Source organism: Macaca fascicularis, chromosome 11, assembly GCF_037993035.2.
Source record: "Macaca fascicularis isolate 582-1 chromosome 11, T2T-MFA8v1.1".
Classification (NCBI taxonomy): Eukaryota; Metazoa; Chordata; class Mammalia; order Primates; family Cercopithecidae; genus Macaca; species Macaca fascicularis.
In genome coordinates this window covers 47327892-47350156 of record NC_088385.1, presented here as the reverse complement: position 1 = coordinate 47350156, position 22265 = coordinate 47327892, and the positions used below count along the sequence as shown (strand labels likewise).

General features: G+C 36.1%; 1 protein-coding gene across 10 annotated transcripts in view; it reads right to left on the bottom strand.

The window, feature by feature from the left end:
- The window catches only part of CNTN1 (contactin 1), a 393567-nt gene that overhangs the window by 255494 nt on the left and 115808 nt on the right, over positions 1-22265 (bottom strand). For 4 of the 10 annotated variants that reach the window (XM_045365083.3, XM_065524034.2, XM_005570588.5 and 1 more), the window contains exon 1: positions 1339-1815. The exons of the other annotated variants lie outside the window; for them this stretch is intronic. The gene's annotated coding sequence lies outside the window, so the exon portion shown is untranslated. Of the gene's footprint in view, positions 1-1338; positions 1816-22265 lie in introns of those variants that run through there. 10 annotated transcript variants of the gene reach the window in all.

Below are 22265 nucleotides of genomic sequence, written 5' to 3'. Positions count from 1 at the left end.
AGATTTAAACCGTTCTGTAATGCTGGGAGGTCTGTGCACAAGGCCTGGGCAACAGGAAACCCAAATAATATAGCAACATTGTAGCAGAATTGAAATGCACTGTGAAATGGCTGAAAAGTAGTTTTCCTGTGCTCTTATTATCATCATTGCTCCAAATTTCTTTCTTTTTGTAAAAAATAAAGTGATGCTTTGTTTTCCCCCCAAAATACTTGTCTTTATCTATTATCGGTCTTGATAGATGATTTAGCAAGCATGCTTTTGAAAACAGTATCAATAAACATACACGAGGAAATAGATATACCTATATACTACAGTGCATATATTATTTTTATACACTATGAATTATAGTATATATGTATGTATGTGTGTGCATATATATTCACTAGTAATATAAATTCACTGTTGAAAAGTATCCTTAAAAAATTTTACTTATCTAGTGTCTCTTGCTTTATATTTATTAATTCTGTTTTCTCATCCTAAAGAAATGTTCAGGAATTAATCATTTGCCATGATATTTAAGCAAGCAACTTTAATTAACAAAGACTTCTGACAAATATACTCGTATAGTACTGTGTTTTTCAGTTTTACAGAGTTTTTGTAAATTTTACTTGGATCTTATGTAGTGGGTCCTATAATTGTATAAGGTTAATTTTTAAAACACCAAGAAAAAACTCTTTTTTGGGTAAATTTCACAACATGTCGTCTATCCATACATTTTGGAGTAAGGCATTCCTGACAAGAGGAAAAAAAAAAAACCAAACCACCACAGGTAGAAGTCAAATGGTTTTGTTTGATAGCAAGGTCTTCCCTCAAGGACATGCTAGTCCAAATTGTTTTAATTCCATCTGCTCAGTTTGTATGCAACACAGTATTTGAGTTTGAGTACCTCAGTGCTCTCCTCTGCTTCTGGGAGAAGGATTGAGCATTTCTGGTGTCTACCCACATCTTTTACTAGAATTTGAAAATGTTGACATTAAGGAAATAATCTGAGCCAACGCGACGCCACAGCCGTGCTAAAACTTCTCCACAAGGAGGTAATTTCCATTTATCAATTCAGCTCATTCTCCTGCTGCCCCTCCCCAGTTTGCAGTCTTCTACACATTCAAGCTCTAGTACATTCTTGAAAAGCTTTTGCATGCAAAATAAAATACCCTATGGTCCAATACTATCAAATATAGAAAGTCACCTCTCATTTAACATAACAATTGAGAGTCCTGATGCTGGCGTTGCAATACTAAGGTCTGAGTCAACCTTACTAATATGGCATCACCATTATCCTAACTCAGCATATTGTAGTTTACAATTACCCAACCTATAAAAAAAAAACCTTGGACTTACCTTATGTGTTGACTTATCTGTCGTCCTGGGTATAATATCTATTGCAAATTGTCCATTTGAATAAATACAGCAACAGTTATACCACAATACGACTCTCCTGCAGCAGAAAGCAAGTTAAAAGGACTTCATGCTGTGACCTCACAGGCAGGCACAGCCGCTCCCATCTTTCAGCCAACCTGAGGAGAGCAGGTTAGATGACAGAAAAGCCAGCTCTCTACATAGCAATACTTTCAAATAAAGCATTCCATGCTGTGAGCTGGGAGATTTACATCTTCCAAATTTGGCTGGCCCGAGTCAATGCTGCTTCTATGCCTGAAAATATTAAGCATTTCACTGCAGTCACTTAATGCAAGAAACTATCTGAGGCGACTTCACAAACCCTGTCATTCTGTTCGGAGACTAAAGAATGAGCGCTACATGCATAATTCATGCATTAAAATCTTCAATGCTCTTCCTGTAGTTGCTGTTCTATCCAGTAATGGGCTATCGATCACCTCACCGCCAAGACAATTGGAGCTCCACGATTGGTTTATTTCCACAAAAAAAATTACAACCTAAATCACAGGCAGAAGCCTCCAACCCTGCAACATCCACTCGGGGAAAACATTCACATAGAGGAGATGACATTTGCATACTGCAGAATGTTTAAACTGGACTCCTTCTTTGGCAGAAATGCTACAGCATCTGCTGTCTTTTATTCAAAAGATATACTTTCTGCAAGTTTAGGCTGAATATTTTACATTATAAGTGAGATATATGGAATTGGCTTTTTGCTATCATTTCTGGAACATCAATAAAGCTAAATGAAAATTAAGAAAATAAATAAATGAAAGAAAGAGAAAATAATATGTGGCTATAAAATATAGAGATTTTTACCTGGGCTCATTTGAATAACCTTTTTTAGAAAATTTTAATTTACAAATAATTAAATTTTCATTTCAAAAACGTGGAAGGAGTTTCTCTCTTAAAAATCATCAATATGGGTACATGTGTTCATCAAAATTTTTTTTTGTAACATAAGCACCTTTACTCTAGGTATGTCAGTGGTTCTGAGAGCTCTTGCTCTTAGAATTTAAGCTTCTAAGAACACAAGATTGTTTTCATTGCCTGAAAAAAAAAATAGGCTTTAAAACAAAATATACATTTAATTTTGCTAATATTCATCAAGGGAAAACAAAGGTAGCATTTTAAAATGTCATAACAGTATTTGCAAAGATACTAGGATGGGAGATTCATGTAAACCAGCAAATACATATATGTATAAGAAATGCTTGTCTATTTTTCAAAATGTCTTAGATATAAAAAAGCAAGCCCTATTTTTCCACCAAAAGTGGACTGAACATGATGTTATTAAGGTCACTGAGATGCCTAAAGTCATGTCTTCCCAAAGCCTCCTTTTATACACTCTCTCACATACATGCACACACACACACAATTCATATTTCTATGTCATTCCACCTGATCATTTGTAAAATAAAAGTGAAACCTTCAAGTTCATTACTAAGGGTTAGAGTACAAAATAACTGTCAGAGTTAAACCAAAGTTTGCCAATTGATAATTCTGCTGTAGGGAGCTATTCACCCTTGGTGGTGTTATCATGGTTATTTTCATCAATAAATCAATAGCAGTTGATAGCCCTTGAAGGCAGTAGAGGTGCTGATGACAATAGGTGCAGAGTTTAGAGATGTCCAAGTGCATGTGAAACATAATCCCTGCTGAGCCATAGAGAAGACAGTTGCACTTGACTGATAAAGATGCTAAAACATTCCAAATGGCAGTCTGAGAAATTAGCCATCCAGTTCCTTTGTCTATTATGTATTCCCTGTGCCCCAGTGTTTTTTTCTGCCCAGGGTAGCTTCTATTTTCATATTTGCATGTATTGCCACCAAGCTAATGAACTTCAATTAAACTACATAGACTTCATTTTATAATATTTCCCTTTTTTTTTTTTTTTTTTTTTTTTTTTTTTTGAGTCTCGCACTGTCGCCCAGGCTGGAGTGCAGTGGCGCGATCGCCACTCACTGCAAGCTCCACCTCCCAGGTTCAAGTTATCCTCTTGCCTCAGCCTCTCAAGTAGCTGGGATTACAAGTGCCCGCCACCACGCCCGGCTAATTTTTTTGTATTTTTAGTAGAGACGGGGTTTCACCATGTTAGTCAGGATGGTCTTGATCTCCTGACCTTGTGATGCGCCCGCCTTGGCCTCCCAAAGTGCTGGGATTACAGGCCTGAGCCACCACGCCTGGCCCCCCAATATTTCTCTCTTCTATGAGTAATATTATTTATTCCTTAAATAGAAGATTTAAAGGCCTAAGACATTTTATAAATCACAGAAGTTTTATCAATTTAATCATATATAGAAGCAATTTCATATAAAAAGAGCATTTTATTTATAAATAGAAATTTGAATATTTTGAAATTTATTAGGTACAAGGTTATATAGAGTACAATAATTTAGGAATTCTAAATTATTGACATAGCCTACGATAATTACAAATGTAAGCATTAGAAACTTCAGTTTCCTAAAATGGCATGATTCAGCAGTGCATAACCAGGTGGCTGGGAAGAGCATTAGCTTAGTGCCTCTTTCATCAGTGAGTGGAAGGAAAGCCAGTATCGTTTCTCACATACAAATCTCCATAGCCAACTCTGAAACGAAGATTACAACTTTACATCTGCTTGGTTAAGTTTCAGGATTCGATTGTCTAAAGATGGAGACAGAGATGAGAAACACACAAAAACACACACATCATCATCATCACCATCATCATCATCATCATTTCATCATCATCATCATGTCATCATCCTAGAATAGACGAAAATTAGAACCCAGCAAAGTAGAGAAATATATGGCATGAGGAAAACTATGGAGATAGTAAATCCTAAGGATATCAAAGAAAAGATACAGCAAGTAAACCTTGAATGGAAATGACGGAGGAAAAGTAGACAATCGTACTCTCAGATAAAACAAAGGCAAGGTTGTAATGAAGAGCCAGTTTGCATTTTTCAGAAGTCTGGCTATGCCAGAGAAAAACACTTAAACGATCTTTCCAAATGGATGGAAAACAGAGATGGCCACTTTAGACAAATGCAATGTCTTTGCAGATCAAGAAGCTTTCCAATATTTTGCATTTTATAGTGCACGTAAAATAAGGAATGAACTCTATAATGTGAATGGGGTCAATAAGATAAATCAAAATTTGGGTATAAATCAAAGCAAAATTTAGGTATAAATCTGTGATATATATTAAGATGTCTAACTGACTACTGTATTTGGAAAATGCATAATTTGTCTCCAGTATAAGGAAAAATAATGCCATGACAAGTTAGGAAAAGAATTTAACCTACCAAAGATTCTGCATTCCTGAGTTCAAGGGATAAGTATTGTGGGAGAAGATTTCATTTGTTCTCTAAGATTTAAGACATACTTCCTACTTTTCTCTCTGTGTCCTACCAATATCATAGACACTCTCTAATATAGCCCATTCATTTAATTAAAAATATTTATTTTGTACCTTCTACACGCAAGGAATTGCACTAGATGCTAGGAAGTCAAATATGTATCAGTCAGTTGTTGCCTCCAAGGTGTCCATATTTCCATAAGGAAAACAGGCCACAACACTGTTGGAGAGTAATGCATATAGTTACTATGATACTCATTGAGATATGTAAATTAGATAATTAGCCAAAGCACATAGAACTGTGTCTATATGTAAAATAACTGCTAGGTAAATGTTAATTATTCTTATTCCACTATACAAGGCGTATTAGCAGAGGAAACATTGGCATTATCATCTACCCATGGGAGCATTGGGAAATGATTCATTGAGGGAATGGGTGATAGTTAAAGACACGGGGGTTTATAATAGAAACAATATGGGCTTTTAATGTTTGTCAAATTTGATATTAAATGTAGGCTTTGCCGAATTTAACTATATGACTAGGATACACCATTCATACTTCAAGAGCATCAGTTTTATCATGTAAAAATCAACTTAAATATATATCTCTCTTTAGGTTTTTGTGAGAATTAAATAAATTATTTAGGGTACAATTGTTAAAAACACAGTTTTTGGAGTCAGCCAAGGAGTGTTTAAATCCTGCCTCCATTTCTTCATCTCTAAAATGGAGATCTTGTCAACCTCATAGAGTTACTAGGAAATTCAACTATTACTATGTCTTTACATTACTTAACACAGTTTCTGATACAGTAAGGACTTTAGAAACATTAATTTATTTCCTCCCAAGGCTTAGTCTTGGAAGAAAAGACTTGAAGGCATTTCCAGTAAAGAGAACAACACATGCATTTGTAGGGAGGGAGGACATTACATGATAAGCTTGAGAAACTGAAGTTTCCATATGATGAGAACTTTGATAAACAATGGACAATTTGTCAGGTGATCGGGCAAAATTATATAGAATCTGATTTATATAGACCTTTTAAAAACTGTTAAAATATTGATTATATAGGACAATTTCAACACTATTAAGGTGTTTGATGCTATTCTGCAGATATAGAAATATTTCAAGATTTCACCAAGAGAGTAATATGGGCCAGATTTTGTGGGGGAATGATAGACTAGATGCCATAAGCATGGGCAAGGAATACGTTTAATAGAATATCATTTCTAATTCCCCAGAAGTGATGAGGGCCTAAACAAGGTAAATGTAAGGGTATGGTGATGAGGAAAATACTTTAGAGATATTTAAACACTAGAGTAGTAGTACTAAGTCTTACAAGAATATGGTGAGATAATGATAAAATAATTTTAGATTTAACAAAGGAGAGGTAAACTAGGAAGATGAAGAGTTAGACACATAAAATTTCCAATAATATATTGGATAATGAGTCTGTAGCTGAATATATTGGTTTGTTAGTGTCCAGACTGCTTAAGCTATGAAATAACTCAGGGTTTGAAAGTGTACAGTGAAAAGAAGATGGAAAATAAAACCCTGAAATGTAGATAAGTAAATGTCTGTAAAAGACTTCTGTTAATATTTGACACGTTAACAAATTGATGGCAAAAAGGAAATCTGCTAATATTCATTACACATACATAATAAGGCTGGAAAAATGTTTAGTACTTTACTAAACTGATTTAATTTGATCACCACAAAGCCCTTATCAGTTAAGTAGCATCTATTTCCATTTTGTCAATGAAAAATCAGGCTCAAAGAAAATTAAGTAATTTGGTCAAGTCACATAACCAGTGAACCAGTGAGCTGGAAGTCACATCCAAGTTTTATAACTTCATAGCTCAGGCTTCTTTCACCACATCAAGCTGCTGAGAACCACAAACATAACAGAATGCTTTTTCTCAATTTTTTTTCTTTGCATTCTTATATCCCAGAATACCAACAAGTAGTCCCTGTTATATAAAAAGTGTTTATAGTAATCACAACTAATTTTCAAAATTGGAGATAGAAAAGAAAATTAGAATATGAAAAAGAATTAATATTTATTATTATGTTCCAAACATATACTATTGTATTTATCTGTGGATATATGTGTGTGTGTATATATACACATATGTGTGTATACATATATACACCCATTATATCATTATACCAAGACTACTTTATAAAGAAAATGCTATATTCTCAATTATAGTGGGAGCTAAACATTGGGTACGCTTGGACGTAAAGATGGTAACAACAGACACTGGAGAATATAAGAGGGAAACAGAGAAGGAGGTAGGAGTCGAAAAAACTACCTGTTAGGTATTACGCTCATTACCTGGGTGATGGATTCAATCATACTCCAACCCTCAGTATCAAGCAGTATACTTTTGTAATAAACCTGTCCATGTAGCCCCTGGTTCTAAAATAAAAGTTGGAAGAAAAAAGAAGATGCTATTACCTTATTCTATAGATTTTTTTAAAAAGCTTGCTGAGATCGTTTAAATAACTTTCTTAAAGGTACATAGATATAAGGAAAAAGACAGAATTTGAGTTCTGTATGACAAAAAGCCATGTTTATTACATTATATCACACTTTAATCGCATTTTTAAAAATTCACTCAGAAATAATACAATAGAGCTACAAGTCTCAACATAGAGCCTACAAGCTTAATATTGAGGATGAAAATGTACAGAAGAACTCATACATCATAATTCCAAGTATAACATTTAAAAACAAGCAAGACAGTATAATAATATAGTTTCCCAGCACTTTGGGACCCCGAGGCGAGCCAATCACCTGAGGTCAGGAGTTCAAGACCAGCCTGGCCAACATGGTGAAACCCCATCTCTACTAAAAGTACAAAAATTAGCCAGGCGTGGTGGCAGGCACCTGTAATCCCAGCTACTCAGGAGGCTAAGGCAGGAGAATTGCTTGAACCTGGGAGATGGAGGTTGCAGTGAGCTGAGATCACGCCATTGCATTTCAGTCTGGGTGACAGAGTGAGACTCTGTCTCAAAAAAAAAAAATTATAAAAAAGATTGAGAAATATATAAATATCAAATTCAGGATCATAGTTATTTCTGGAGAGCAGAGGAGGGTATTACTGGAAACAAATTCATAGAAGACTTCAATTGCACATAGTACTATTTATTAAGCTGGTAGTGGAATAGAAATTTTGATTTTGTTTTTGAATACTATCTAAATATTTGTAGTATCAATAATATATTTTAAAAGTGAGGAAAATATAATAAAGTCAGCTCCCTTGGTTTTATAGCTGGAGTCCTCTTCAGTTTCTATTTCCCTTTTAAGATGATAACCAGGAATACTTCTAAAGTCATCCAATTCTATTTGAAGCATCTCTCCAATCATTAAGAAAGAGATTCAGATAAAGAAAAAAAAATAAAAATAAGTATCTATAGTGAACAGGATCCTAACATGTTTCAAAATTTGAGGTACTTGAACACAGTTTATGTAACATTAAAGGATTTCTGGTTCCATTAAAATACCCAAGATTTTCCCTAATGTTTCAAATAGTTTTCAAATATCCATACACCAAATGATTTCCCAGGTTTCACGAAAATGAGCTAATGGCAATTTAATCTCCATGTAAAATGAGACCACCAATACTACTACTAATGGTTACAAGTATAATTGAAAAACATAATTTAAAATCTTTTAAGTTTATCAAAGTATAACAAATAATTCTAATAATCCATATTTAATCATATTTACTTTTAGTTACTTTAAAATAGGCAGTTTTTCTTTTTAAGTAACTAAACACTCCTGGAGGAAGGCATACTCAACTCATATTTAAATCAAGAAATCTCAGCAACAAGTCTGCCCCATGAGAGTCACCAAACAGCTTTGGATACCTGCCAATCTGTCTCTCTGGGTACATATTAAGGAAGAGCTTTTAAAATTACATCCTATTTAGCTGCTCTAGTAACACATTTAATTATTTGAAAAATAATTTAGCCTAAACACATTTCCAGTCTCAAGACAATTTAGACCTGTCTCATTATGTCTCAAATTATGTATTCAACAAATATGAGTACACTCTTGGTTATTTTGGAACTTTTGAGCTTTTGAGAAGTATGAATCAAACAGTAAGTAATTCCTTTAGAAAGATTTAATGTGGAGTGATGTCATCAAGATGACAGAGATGGAGACATCAGCCTTATTTTCCCTACAAAGGCAAGAAAAACATCCTTGGGATTGCTCAAAGGTCCAAAAGAATCTAAGAAACAAAATGAAACAAAACAAACAAAAAATAAACAAAATGCCCAGAATAATCATGTAGAATAAATCACTGGGGAGAATGGCACACCTGAGAGATCTAGAGATGTCTAGAATGGTGGGGGCTATCAGTATTAGCCACACATCAGATGCCAGCATGGTTTCCAGTGATCTTCTCTGCAGGGGACACTGGCAACTTTTACCACTGAGGTAATCAAGAGCCATTGCCACTGTGAACAACCTGGAGAGGCAGATGCTGTGATGCCCCCCAAAAGGAGCTATTATTGTGATGTTACCTCCCAAACCCCACCAAACTCTAGAGTCATGACCACTCCACTTGTACCCATGTTCCAGACCACTGGCCCTATGGCTCCGCTGTAAGTGTCCATGTCTCAGACACCAGAGCCACTGTGTCTGTGATCTACCTACACTTCAGGTCCTATAGACACTCTACACAACTGTATTCTGGACTCTGACTTCACTCCCACTCCATATGTGTCCACACCTCAGAATCAGAGCCACTGCTATGGTTTGAATACTTGCCCCCTCTGAACCTTACATTGAAATTTGATCCCCAATGTGGCAGTGCTGGACTTAATGGGAGGTGTCTGGGTCCTGAGGACGGATACCTCAGGAATAGAGTAATGCCCTCCATCAGAGGTGAGTGAATTAGTTCCCACAAGAGCTGGTTGTTAAAAAGAGCCTGGTACTTCCTCACCCCCTCTCTTTCTTCCTCTCTTACCATGTCATCTCTGCACATGGTGGTTTCCCTTTGCCTTCTGCCATGACTGAAAGTATTCTGAGGCCTTTACCAGATGTAGATGCTAGTGCCATGCTTCTTTTAAAAACATAATAAGCATGTGAATCCTTCACCGGCAACCAAGGTATCCAGGTTCTCTCATCAAAATGGACTAGAAGGCTGGCATGACCCCCAGAGAGAAGAAAGAGCAGTGTGGTGTGGCGGCCCACCTGAGAGCCATGCGAGGAAGGGGAACCCCTCCCCTTAGCCAAGGGAGGTGGTGAGTGAGCATGATACCCAGCTGGGGAAACTCCTTTTTCCACAGAACTGTGCAACCCACAGATCGGAACATCCTACTCATGAACCCACGCCACCACTGTCCCAATTCCAGAACCTGCAGATTCTCACAGTCCCTCAGCTGGAATCTGCTTAAGCTTACTGAACTCCAGAGGGGAGGGGCGACCAGCACTGACTGCAGCTGCCTGCTGTCTAAGCTATTTGAGCTCCTTGGGGGAGGAACCGCAGCCAGCACTGGGACCCTGCAACTGCCTAACATGCTAAGCTCCCTGAACGGGGGAAGAGCTCTATAAATATGTAGCCCCAGGCTGCGCTTTTCCCTTGCTGGAGCCAGGAAGGTCGGATAGCTTGGTCCCAAGACTTGTCCCCAGAGCACAGCACACCTGCTGTGGAATAAGGCCAGAGTACCTCTTCAGGTCTAACCCTGACCCATCCGTCCTCAGTGGGAGGGGCTTCCCTACAGGATCTCCAATAACTCTAGCCAGAGGTTCAGGGAAAGTATTCAGATCTCCATGGGCCTGAGCCCATAGCAGGAGGAGTGGCTGCAGTCTCTGCAGACCAGCAGACCTAGCCTCTCCTCCTGGTAGTTCTGAAGACTCTGGGCAGCCCAGACAGGTGGGTTTCTTCCCAGAAAAATACATCTTCTCCACCAAGGGACAAAGTGCTTCATTAAGCAGTTCCTGCTTCCCATGCCACCCAACTGGGTGAGACCCTCCAACAGGGGTTGTCAGACACACCCTATACAGCAGCGATCCTGCTGGCATCAGGTTGGTGCCCCTCAAGGTCAGAGGTCCCAGAAGAAGAAGCAGGCACCCATCTTTGCTGCTCTTCAGCTTTGTTAAATGACATCTGCAGGCACAAGAGCAAATAAGATGAATAAGGCCTGAAGCAAACTGCAGCAAACTGCAGCAGCCCTACAGAAGAGGGACATGACTACTGAAAGATAAACAAGGACAAAGTGACAAAAAAAGCTTCAACAACAACAACAAGGTCCCCACAAAAACCCCATCCAAGGGTCAGCAACCTCAAATACCAAAACTAGACAAGCTCACAAAGAATCAATGAAAAAATGCTGAAAACCCAAAAGGCCAGAATGCCTCTTCTCCTGCAAATAATTGCAACGTCTTTCCATCAAAGGCACGGAACTGGACGGAGGATCAGATGGATGAATTGACAGAAGTAGACTTCAGAAGATGAGTAATTAAAAAGTTATGATGAGCTAAAGGAGCATGTTCTAACCCAATGCAAAGAAGCTAAGAACCTTGATAAAAGGTTAGAGAAATTACTAACTAGAATATCCAGTTTAGAGAGGAATACAAATTACCTGATGGAGCTGAAAAACACAGCACAAGAACTTCTTGATGCATACACAAGTATCAACAGCAGAATTGACCAGGCGGAAGAAAGGATATCAGAGTTTGAAGACAACCTTACCAAAATAAGACATGCAGACAAGAATAGAGAAAAAAAGAATGAAAAGGATTGAACAAAGCCTCCAAGAAATATGGGACTTTATAAAAAAACTGAATCTACAATTGATTGGACAACCAGAAGGAGATGGGGAAGATGGAATCAAGCTGGAAAACACACTTCAATGTATTATCCAGGAGAACTTCCCCAACCTAGAAAGAATTTGCCAACATGCAAATTCAGGAAATACAGAGAACACCATTAAAATGATACTCCATGAGAAGATCACCCTAAGACAAATAATCATCAGATTCTGCAACGTCAAAATGAAGGAAAAACTGTTAAGAGCAGCCAGAAGGAAAGGCCAGGTCACCTACAAAGGAAAGCCCATCAGAATAACAACAGACCTCTCAGCAGAAAGTCTACAAGCCAGAAGAGATGGGGGGCCAATATTCAACCTTCCTAAAGAAAAGAATTTTCAACCCAGAATTTCATATCCAGCTAAACTAAGCTTCATATGCAAAGGAAAAATAAAATCCTTTCTAGACAAGCAAATGCTGAGGGATTTTGTTACCACCAGGCCTGCCCTGCAAGAGCTCCTGAAAAAAGCATTAAATACTAAAAAGAAAAGCCGGTACCAGCCACTGCAAAAACACACCGAAACATAAAGACCAATGACACTACAAAGGAACTACATCAACTAGTGTGCAAAATACTCAAATAGCATCATGACGATAGGATCAAACTTACACATAACAATATTAACTTTAAATGTAAATGGGCTAAATGTCCCAACTAAAAGACACAGACTGGCAAACTGGATAAGGAGTCAAGACCCATCATGAGTATGTATTCAGGAGACCCATCTTACATGCAAAGACACACACAGTCTCAAAATAAAGAGATGGAGGAAAATTTACCAAGGAAATGAAGAGAAAAAAAAAGGGGGTTGCAATCTCCTAGTCTCTGACAAAACAGACTTTAAGCCAACAAAGAGCAAAAAAGACAAAGGTATTACATAATGGTAAAGGTAACAATTCAACAAGAAGAGCTAACTATTCTGAATATATATGCATCCAACACAGGAGTACCAAAATTCATAAAACAAGTTCTCAGAGACCTACAAAGAGACTTAGACTCCCACACAATAATAGTGTGAGACTTTAACACCCCACTGTCAGCATTAGGCAGATCAATGAGAGAGAAAATTAACAAGGATATTCAGGACTTGAACTCAGCTCTGGATCAAGGGGAACTAGTAGACATCTACAGAACTTCCTACCCCAAATCAACAGAATATACATTCTTTTCAGTGACACATGGCACTTATTCTAAAATCAACCACACAATTGGATGTAAAACACTCCTTAGCAAATATAAAATAATGGAAATCATAACAGTCTCGCAGACCACAATGCAATCAAATTAGAGCACAGGATTAAGAAATTCATGCAAAACTACACAATTTCACAGAATTTGAACAACCTGCCCCTGAATGACTCCTGGGTAAATAATGAAATTAAGGCAGAAATCAAGAAGTTATTTGAAACCAATGAGAACAAACAGACAATGTACCAGAATCTCTGGGACACAGCTAAAGCAGTGTTAAGAGGGAAATTTATAGCACTAAATGCCCACATCAGAAAGCTAGAAAGATCTCAAATCAACACTCTAATATCACAATTAAAAAAGCTAGAGAGACAAGAGCAAAATAATCCAAAAGCTGCCAGAAGACAGGAGATAACTAAGATCAGAGAAGTGAAGGAGATAGAGACACAAAAAACCCTTTAAAAAATCAACGAATTCAGGAGCTGTTTTTTTGGAAAAAAAAAATAACAAAATAAATTGACCAGTAGCTAGATTAATAAAGAAGAAGAGACAGAAGAATCAAATAGACACAATAAAAAAAATGATGGAGGGGATATCACTACTGACCCCACAGAAATACAAACTACCATTAGAGAATAATATAAACACCTCTATGCAAATAAACTAGAAAATCTAGAAGAAATGGATACATTCCTGGACGTGTACACCCCATCAGGACTAAACCAAGAAGAAGTTGAATCCCTGAATAGATCAATAACAAGCTCTGAAATTGATGCAGTAATTAATAGCCTACCAACCAAAAAAGCCCAGGATCAGACAGATGCACAGCTGAATTCTACCAGAAATACAAGGAGGAGTTAGTATCATTCCTTCTGAAACTATTCCAAACAATTGAAAAGGAGGGACTCCTCCCTAACTCATTTTATGAAGCCAGCATCACCCTGATACCAAAACCAGGAAGAGACACAACAAAAAAAGAAAACTTCAGGCCAATATCCCTGATGAACATCAATGAAAAAACCTTCAATAAAATACTGGCTAGCCGAATCCAGCAGCACACCAAAAAACTTTTCCACCATGATCAAGTCAGCTTCAACCCTGGGATGCAAGGCTGGTTCAACATACACAAATCAATAAACATAATCCATCACATAAACAGAATCAAAGACAAAAAACATAAGATTATCTCAATAGATGCAGAAAAGGCCTTTGATAAAATGTAACATTGCTTCATGTTAAAAATCTCTCAATAAACTAGGTATTGGTGGAACATATCTCAAAATAATTAGAGCTATTTATGACAAACCTACAGACAATGTCGTGTAGAATGGGCAACAGTTAGAAGCATTACCTTTGAAAACTGGTACTAGACAAGGATGCCCTTTCTCACCACTCCTATTCAACATAAAATTGGAAATTCTGGCCAGGGCAAATAGGTAACAGAAAGAAATAAGCGGTATTCAAATAGGAAGAGAAGAATTCAGGTTGTCTCTGTTTGTAGATGACATGATTTTATAGTTAGAAAACCCAATCATCTCAGCCCAAAGACTTCCTAAACTGATAAGCAACTTCCGCCAAGTCTCAGGATACAAAATCAATGTGCAAAAATCACAAGCATTCCCTTACACCTACAATAGGCAAGCAGAGAGTCAAATCATGAATGGAATCCCATTCACAATTGCTAAAAAAGAATAAAATACCTAGGAAAACAGCTAACAAAGGATGTGAAGGGCCTCTTCAAGGAGAACTACAAACCCCTGCTCAAGGAAATGAGAAAACACAAACAAATAGAAAAACATTCCATCCTCACAGATGGGAAGAATCGATATCATGAAAATGGCCATACTATCTAAAGTAATTTATAGATTCAATGCTATTCCCATCAAACTACCATTTACATTCTTCACAGAATTAGGAAAAAACTATTTTAAGTTTCATATGGAATCTAAGAAGACCCTATATAGCCAAGACAATCCTCAGCAAAAAGAACAGAGCTGGAGGTATCACGCTACCTGACTTCAAACTATACCGCAAGGCTACAGTAACCAAAACAGCATGATACTGGTACCAAAACAATCATATATACCAATGAAGCAGAATAGAGACCTCAGAAATAACACCACACATCTACAACCATCTGATCTTTGACAAACCTGACAAAAACAATCAATGGGGAAAGGATCTCCTATTCAGTAAATGGTACCAGGAAAACTGGCTAGCCATATACAGAAAAATGAAACTGGACTCCTTCCTTACACCTTGTACAAAAATTAACTCAGGATGGGTTAAAGACTGAAATGTAAAACCCCAAACCATAAAAAACCATAAAAGAACACCTAGGCAATACCATTTAGGACATAGGCATGGGCAAAGACTTCATAACAAAAACTCCAAAAGCAATTGCAACAAAAGCCAAAATTGACAAATGGGATCTAATTAAACCAAAGAGCTTCTGCACAGCAAAAAAAAAAAAAAAAAAAAAAAAGAAAGAAAGAAAGAAAGAAAGAAAAGAAAAAAGAAAAAAATAAAACACTATCATCAGAGTAAGGAGGCAACCTACAGAATGGGAGAAAATTTTTGCAATCTACCCGTCTGACAAAGGTCTAATATCCATAATTTACAGGGAACTTAAACATATTTACAAGAAAAAGACAACACCATCATAAAATGGGCAAGTGATATGAACAGATACGTCTCAAAAAAAGACATTTTTGTAGTCAACAAACATATGAAAAAAAGCTCAACACCACTGATCCTCAGAGAAATGCAAATCAAAACCACAATGAGATACCATCTCACACCAGTCAGAATGGCCATTATTAAAATATCAGAAAATAATAGATGCCGGCGAGGCTATGGAGAAATAGAAATACTTTTACACTGTTGGTGGGAATGTAAATTCGTTCAACCATTGTGGAAGACAGTATGGCAATTCCTCAAGGATCTAGAACCAGAAATACCATTTGACCCAGCAATCCCATTACAGGGTATATACCCAAAGGAATATAAATCATTCTATTATAAAGACACATGCAAATGTATGTTTATTGCAGCACTATTTACAATAGCAAAGACATGGAACCAACCCAAATGCCCATCAATGATAGACTGAATAAAGATAATGTAGTACATATACACCATGGAATACTATGCAGGCAGAAAAAGGAATGAGATCATGTCCTTTGCAAGGACATGGATGAAGCTGGAAGCCATCGACCTCACCAAACTAACCCAGGAACAGAAACCAAACACAGCATGTTCTCACTCATAAGAAGGAGTTGAACATTGAGAACACGTGGACACAGAGAGGGGAACAACACACACCCCAGCCTGTTGTGGGGTGTGGGATGAGGGGAGGGAACTTAGAGGATGGGTCAATAGGTGTAGCAAACCACCATGGCACATGTATACCTATGTAACAAACCTGCATGTTCTGCACATGTATCCTGTTTTTTTTTTTTCTTTCTAGAAGCAAAAATGAAAATAATTGAGTGAAAAATGAAGACAGCAAAAAATAAAAAGAAAGGAGGGGAAGGCAGGAAGGCAGAAGGAAGGAAGGAAGCAAAGAGGGAAGGAAGGAGGGAGGGAGGAAGGAAGGAGAGAGAGAGAAAGAAAGCAAAAAAGAAAGAGCAAGAAAAAGGGTGGGAGGGAGACGGCAGGAAAAAAAGAAAGAAAGAAAAAGAAAGAGAGAAAGAAAGAAAGGAGGTAGGGAGGGAAGGAAATGAAGGAAGGAAGGAAGGAAGGAAGGAAGGAAGGAAGGAAGGAAGGAAGGAAGGAAGGAAGGAAGGAAGGAAGAATTTCCAAAACAACCAAAAAATTAACAAAATGGCAGTATTAAGTCCTGATCTAGCAATAATTACCTTGAATGCAAATGGATTAAATTCTCTCATGAAAAGATACAGAGTAGCTTAATGGATTAAAACAGACAAATGAACAGAAAAACAAGACCTAACTAGATGCTACCTACAAGAGACTCACTAGAGCTTTAAGGGCACATACAAACAAAGTGAAGGGATGTAAGAAGATGTTCCATGCAAATGGAACTTAAATATATAAAATGGTCTTTTACAAAATAGACTTTAAGTAAAATACTGTCATAAGAGACAACGAAGGTCATTATATCATGATAAAAGTGTGAATTCATCAAGATATAACCATTGTAAATATATATGCACCCAATACTGTAGCAGCTAAATATATAAAACAAATATTAACAGAACTGATGGGAGAAATGAACAGAAATACAATAGTATTAGGGGCTTCAATACCCCATTTTCAACAATGGATAAATCATCGATACAGAAAATCAGCAAGAAAACAGCAGACTTAAATAACACTATAGTCAAAATGAACACAAGAGACATATACAGAACATTCCATCCAACAGCAGCAGAATACATATTCTTCTCAAGAGTACACACAGCATTCTCTAGGATAGATCATACATTGGGCCACAAAATAAGTATTATCAAATTTAAGAAGCTTGAAATCATATTAAGTATCTTTTACAACCAAATCTAGAAATCAGTAATAATAGAAAGACTGGAAAATTCACAAACATGTGGAAATTAAACAATATGCTCCTGAATAACCATAGTTAAAGTCAAAGAAATCAGAAGATAAATTTGAAAATATCTTAAGACAAACAAAAATGAAAACACAACATATCAAAATTTAAGGGATGCAGCAAAAGCAGTTCTAAGGAGACAGTTGTGGCAATAAATGTCTACATTAAAAAAAAAGGTCTCACATAAACAACCTACCATTACACCTCAAGGAATGAGAAAAAGAAGAACAAACTAAGACTAAAGTTAGTAGAAGAAACAAAATAACAAAATCAGAGCAGAAATAAATGAAATAGAAACTGGAAAAACAATAGAAAATGTCGATGACATTAAGAGTTTTTTTTTTTTTTTTTGAAAAGATAAAGTTAACAAACCTTTAGTGAAACGAAGGAAAGAGTAGAAAAGACTCATAAAATGAGAAATGAAAAAGGACATGACAAGTGATATCACAAAACACAAAGGATTATAAGAGGCTACTATAAACTATTATATGCGAGCAAATTGGATAATCTGGAAGAAATCAATAAATTCCTAGAAGCATACAACCTATCAAGATTGAATTATGAAATAGAAAATCTAAACAGACAAATAACAAGTAAGGCAATCTAATCAGTTATCAAAAATCTTCTATGAAAAAAAGCCCAGAAATGGATGACTTTACTGGTGAATTCTTTTAGAAAAGAATTTTCTAAAAGAATTTTCAAACATTTAGAAAAGAATTTATGCCAAACTTTCTCAAACAGTTTGAAAAATTATAGAGAAGTGAACACTTTCAAACTCATTTTATGAGACCAGCTTTATCCTTGTACCAAAGCCAGATAAACACACTACAAGAAAAGAAAATTACAGGCCAATTCTGATAAACATAGATGCAAATATCCTCACCTCAGTGTTTTCAAAAGTCATATTGTGTTGTCTTTGTAAAATACCAGTAAAAGGTTATGTAATACATTATGGATGATACTAAAAAAATTTAAAACAGAATGACTATATTATCAAGCAATCCCATTTCAGGGTGTATATCCAAGGAAAATTTAGTCACTGTACTTCCATGTTTACTGCAGCATTATTCTCAAAAACCAAGTCATGAACACAACCTAAGTGTCCATTGATGAATGAACGGATAAAGAAATTTGATGTATATGCAATTAAATATTAATCAATTTTTATTTGTTATTTATTTTTAGAGACAGGATTTCATTCTGTCACCCAGACTGGAGTACAGTGACATGATGGTAGCTAATTGTAACCTTGACCTTCTGGGGTCAACTGATCTTCCTGTCTCAGCCTCCTGAGTAGCTAGAACTATAGTCATGTACCGCCATGCCTAGCTACTTTATTTATTTATTTACGTTTTGTAGATATGAGGTCTCACTATGTTGCCCAGGCTGGTTTCAAACTCTTGCCCTCAAGCAATCCTCCAGTCTTAGCCTCCCAAAGGTCTGAAATTACAGGCATGAGCCACCATTCCAGCTCAATTTTTAAAAGGAAGGAAATCCTGTCATTTGCAACAACTAGGATGAACCTGGAGAACATTATGCTAACCGAAGTGTCACACACAGAAAGATAAATACTATGTAATCTCACTTATATGTGAAATCTAAAGGAAAAAAAAAAATCAATCTCATAGAAACAGAATAGAAAGTTAGGTACTAGATGTCAGGGCATGGTGGAAACGGGGAGATGTTGGTCAAAGGGTACCAACGTGGCAGTTGTAAGATGAATAAGTTCTAGAGACCTCCTGTGAAACATGGTGACTAAAGTTAATAATACCATATTATACACTGAAATTCTCTAAGAAAGTAGATCTTAAGTATTGTCAGCACAAAAATAACAAAAGGTAGCTATGTGAGATGATGGCTATGTTAACAAACTTTATTGTGGAAATCATTTAGCAATGTGTATGCAGATACCAAAACATCACTTTGTGACTCATACACACCTTGAATACATAAAATTTTTATTTGTCATGTATACCTCAACAAAGCTGAAGAAAATAAAAGAGGGTTTATTGTAGGAATGCATGAATGAATAAATGCCCTAAACAAAATTCTCTACAATACTTGATTTAAAATAGAGACTTCATTTATGGACTTTCAGTCTCATTATCATTAAAAAGGTACTTATTTTAAAACTGTTGCATATATTTTTTAAAATAACCATACCATGATTACAGCATATATTGTTCACACTAACAATGCACACTAATCCATCCTCTACCATACCATGATTACAGCATATATTGTTCACACTAACAATGCACACTAATCCATCCTCTACCAGCCCCAAAGATAGCCACTATCTTGACGACTAACAATAGAGATTAGTGTCATCTGATTTTCATTAAATACAAATATTTTAAAACAATCTGTAGAGTTTCAAAATTCTCCAAATATATAGAGCCATTTACAAATTAGTTTTGACTTTTTATTTATTTATTTATTTATTTATTTTGTGAGACAGAGTCTCGCTCTGTTGCCCAGGCTGGAGTGCAGTGGTGCAATCTTGGCTCACTGCAACCTCTGCCTCCCGGGTTCAAGCGATTCTCCTGCCTCAGCCTCCAGAGTAGCAGGGATTACAGGCATGCACCACCACGTCTGGCTAATTTTATATTTTTAGTAGAGACAGGTTTTCACCATGCTGGTCAGGATGATCTTGAACTCCTGACCTCATGATCCACCTGTCTTGGCCTCTCAAAGTGCTGGGATTACAGGGGTGAGCCACCATGCCCGGCGAACAGATGTTTTATATATATAAACAAATGTTTGTGTGTGTATATATATATATACACCTTTATATATATATATATATATACACACACACTCTTTCCATTCTTATTTGACTATAGGTTCAAGTTGTAAAATTTGTAGATTCATTTAATAAGATGATTTTGTATAAGTTCCTTTTGATATGCATACTTTGGGACACATTTTATTTCCTGCCCCAAACTAATCCCCAGAGACGGATATTAATGTAACAGCAAGTTATTTTGTAAAACATTCATTTTGTGGAGTGATTGCATAAGGCAATCAATTAACTTTGCTTCTTCATAAGGAGTTTTATCTTGAAACTAGCAGCTATAATTTCCTGGAAAAGATTTAATCAGAGACATCTGTCCTATGAAATTAAAAAGGAAGTCATAAAAATACCTTGACAATACAACTAATATTTTAGTTCTAGGGAATGGGTGTAGGGATCTTTCTGAACAAAGTGTTACTTTATATAGAAATATACAATATTTCAATTAGAAATAGATAATTGATTTAAAGTAGGTAATAAAATTCCTAATTTATATGAATAACACATGATCTAGACTGCCTTCTTGGTGCAAAATTGTCAGATGCAAAATTCTTGACTAGAGTCACCACTATATGACCCAGTAATAATTATGTTTGAAAAATAATCTAAATTGCATGCACAAAGAAAAACAAGGGAATGGAAAAAGAAAAACCAGCTTGGACCACACAGATGTATGAATTCAAAGAATAATACCTAGGTTTTTGTTTGTCTGTTTGTTTGTTTATTGGCTAACCTTGACTTGAGCTCTTTCTTTCATAAATATTCACTGATGTGGGCTGTGATAGGCAAAACCTGGATAGACAAAACCCAGTCTGATGGTGGCAATTTAAAAGTTCTTGTCCTCAAAGGCTTAGAACCAGTGGTTTGTTCCCATCATCCTATCACAATTTGGAAAAGCCTAACTTAATTTCAGGAATTTTGCAAGCTGGTTGTTTAAAAAAAAATCGCAGTCATCATTAATAATTAAATGATTAACTTTAAATTATATTTTTAAATGCTAAATACTCAAAATATATCATCTCTATACATTTTAATATTATTAATGCTATAGAGATCATTTACAGCTATTTTATCTGTATGGTGGAAATTCTGTATAATAGTGTGCTATTGAGTACCTCTTCCCAATGACATGATGTTCGATGACATCATGTTGGTAGCTTGGAATCAACCACGGTGGAAATATTTATTTGACCCAAATCAGCAAATGCTGCACATTAGGGTTTTCTCTTTTCCCCTGGAGAGTCAGTTGTTACACATTTACCAGCACATCTCAGCTCATAATTCAATGACTTGAGAGATATAAAGACAATTAAACCTAACTCCAAAAAAATAGTGTTTTTAAATTTTTATTTTAACACAGTCAACTCAAAATTTTAACTAATGTTCCAGTATGGATAGGCAAAAGTTGAGCTATAGTAATTTCTCCTTTCGTCAACTGAAAAATGAATCTAAAGGAACACCCAGGGAATGCTTATTCCAAAAGATCTGTACTTTTACCATTGACAGTTAGGGGAAGAAAATTAAGAAACTATCAAAGGCAGTTATACTGTCTAAGTAAACAAAGAATTTGGAAAATCATTGTGGTTAAATTTGCTTCATCACAAGCATACAAGTTAGCTGTAAATATGCTTTGAATCATCTGATTTACATTCTCATCCCTCTTGGATGACAATAATACTAAAAGATATTAAGAGATAAAAGAACATGTTAAAGGTAATTATATTTAAAATTAGACCCAAATGTGCTTTTTTCCTATGGTTGAATAGGTTAATAAGGTAGTTACCTAACAATACACAACGGTAATTTAAATAGTACAATGGCTTAACAAAGTAGGGTAAGAATTATAGATTCCACTTGAAGAAACATAGGAACAGACAATAATTTTGAGATTGACAGGATCTGAGAAGAATCTTGTGAAGTCCACTCCTAACCTGTATCAGTCTTAACTAAGATCTTCTAATCCCTCTACATTTAGAGCACTTGCAGGACTATTCCAGAGTCCTTGAAAATTAGAGACTTTGGCCTTTGGTGCAGCAGAAATCTTAAATGTAAGAAGAGGGTAGCACTAGCTTTTACACAAGGTTGGAGACACCTTTAGCCCTCCTTATGCTAGCTCTTTGGAAACGTCTACCATGTTAGCTCTGTTGGTGA